This window comes from Pundamilia nyererei, unplaced genomic scaffold (genome assembly GCF_000239375.1).
Source record: "Pundamilia nyererei isolate P.nyererei 1_Seehausen unplaced genomic scaffold, PunNye1.0 scaffold00080, whole genome shotgun sequence".
Taxonomy (NCBI): Eukaryota; Metazoa; Chordata; class Actinopteri; order Cichliformes; family Cichlidae; genus Pundamilia; species Pundamilia nyererei.
Window position 1 is genome coordinate 1 of NW_005187481.1, and position 2,599 is coordinate 2,599.

Below are 2,599 nucleotides of genomic sequence, written 5' to 3' on the forward strand. Positions count from 1 at the left end.
ATGTGTCTCTCTCACTTACTCAGTGTGCTTGGCTCCATGCTGCAGTGGCTCCTCCGGATCCATAGAGGGCACTGTGCTGCAGGCAGGGTCTGACAAGCGCAGTGTAGGGGTTTTGTTCCCAGAGCTCCTTGGTGCGCTGTCCACTTCAGCACCACAAAGCCGAGCGGAGGCAGCGGGCTAGCTAACACGGGTGGGACTGAAGATACGGCTTAACATCAGCACCAGCGCCAACCCGAGTCCCAGATACAGAAAATACTGAAAATTAGCCAGCGATATTCGACAGAAACACCGACAGCAACGAGTCAAGCGACTACAAAAAAGGTAACAGTTTTCGAAGAAGCTCAAATAAGATCAAGTTGGTGGATAATAACGGGCATCCCAGAAGAAAAACGCGCTCCCCTTCCCTTCCTGCTTCATAAATACTGCATGACCTTATTAAGGCTGTGTTTACGTTAGCTTCCAGTCCTGTTTGCACAGCACGTATTCGCCTTATTGCGAGTTTGTTAGACACAAAGAGGGACACTTCAGTGGTATAAAGCTGTAGGGTGACCGTATGGGCAGCCTCTCCTCGCTTTGCAGATGGTGCTGTTTTATAACTCGTCGATTTCCGCCCGCTTGCTACCCTGTGACCAGCTGCTGTTTCCTTTTTATTCCCCTCTGTCCTGGCTGCGGGACATTTAATATCTCCACTACCGTTTTGTGAACCGAGTGGCGTGTTATGTGGCTAAACCGCCTCCGGTGTACCGCTGTTCATTTGCGGAATTAGCCAAGACTGACACAGCAGCAAATTCATCTGTCAAGCTCTGGTTGCATATGTGCATTTGGGTTAAAGGAAATATGTGTAAGCGTGTATAGTTTACTAGTGAATACTTAAAGCTTTCCTATGGGACACCTTATCAGTGATTGTGAATACTTTATGAAAGATATCTATCTATCTATCTATCTATCTATCTATCTATCTATCTATCTGTCTATCTATCTATCTATCTATCTATCTATAGCACTGTAAAACTAACGTGTATTGCTGTGCTATATGTGTGCAAATGAACTGTGTGGTAGGAAAGACCTAGAGAAGAATCAGAGTTGAAGCAGATCCCATAGGGATTAGTGTTTGGGGGGGGGGTTATTAAAAAAAACAAACATGTTTTTAAAGCATTTATATAATATAAAAGTCGGTATTGTGAATATCATCATACGTTTTAATGTATGATGGCTTCATCACCTTTTCCAGGTGATGTCAAATCCCCCTGTGTAATGGAGCAAATGTCATAACGGTTCTTCTTCATAATAGTGATATATGTTTAAATATTACAGAGTGAATACAGCATAATATACGCTCACTGAAATCCCTTCTGTGATAGTCTGGTTACTGTTGCGGAATTTCCCCCTCCTGCTTCTTTAATCCATGAAATTGAAATGTTATAATGTGACACTGGAAATGAGCCAAAGACTTGGTGGTTCCAGCTTTAAATGGTTGTAAATTCTATATTTTACAACTGCTTGTCAGACAAAAGCATCTCTCTGAAGATGTCCCCTTGGGCTTTGGAAAAATGTCACAGACATCTTTCTGTGCTTGCTAAACCAAACAATTAAATAATTAAGGAATATGATCTAATGGCAAAAACCTACAATCCATCATACTGCTGCTTAATTGTATTGCGATATGCAGCTCCTGGGCAAAACTCACAAATCCCTCTGCTCTCCGTGCCCACATAGCAAATCACTGTTTGCCTCAGTCCTTATGAAAACCCCATGAATCAGTAATCAGTGCTCTCTTCGTGATCGGGCAATAAGAAAAAGCCAGCAGGAGTCGAGTGAGTGACAGGACATTGGCGGTGCTGACCTGATACTCTGTTACATAGGACTTGGAGCGGCGCCTTGCTGGCCTGGCCAAACGAAAATACTGACTGAATCTCTGAAAGCAGGAGGCTTCCATTTTGCCACAGCGCTGCCATCGGTGAGATAGGCCCAGGTGAGGTAAGAGGCTGATAGAGGGATTAGCTAGTATTAGGATGTGGATGCTCATAGTGGTGTGAGAGAAATGTCACTCACTCCCACTCTATCTTCCCCTGCCGTCTCTCTCTCTGGCTCCTCTGGCTCCACAAAGCATCTGTCTCCTGCTTGCTCTGCATTCACATTGATCCTAGATGAGCAGTGATACCCCACCGCCATCGTCCCCACCTACCCTCTCTCCGCCAGCACCACAACCACTCTGCAGCATCTCAGTGGTTCTCCTCACTGTCCCTCATCGCCACATGCCGCTTCATGCCTCCCTGCACTCTCCTCTCATGGACACACACACACACACACACACATGCCTGCTGCTGTCCTGATTCCTCCTCCTCTTTCTGCTCTCCTAATATACTTAGATTGAGTAAAAAGGAATACTATGTGAAGCAAACAGAAATAATATTAAAAGATTATGGGAAATACTGAACTATCCCAAGTATTTCATTTGTAATGACCATGAAGAATACAATATGGATGTTGTGGCAAATAGTCTCAATGAATTCTTTGTAACTGCTGGACCAAATTTAGCCAGAACAATCACTTATCCTGGGAAAGCACAGGAAAAATCGGACACACTGATTGATAGAAA

At 44.3% G+C, this 2,599-nt stretch overlaps 1 protein-coding gene across 1 annotated transcript in view; it reads left to right on the plus strand.

The window, feature by feature from the left end:
• The first annotated feature begins 102 nt into the window (after nt 1–102).
• srrm3 (serine/arginine repetitive matrix 3) overlaps nt 103–2,599 on the plus strand; it is a 117,809-nt gene continuing 115,312 nt past the window's right edge. The window contains exons 1-2 of the mRNA XM_013912051.1: nt 103–321; nt 1,863–1,972. The gene's annotated coding sequence lies outside the window, so the exon portion shown is untranslated. The remainder of the gene's footprint in view (nt 322–1,862; nt 1,973–2,599) is intronic.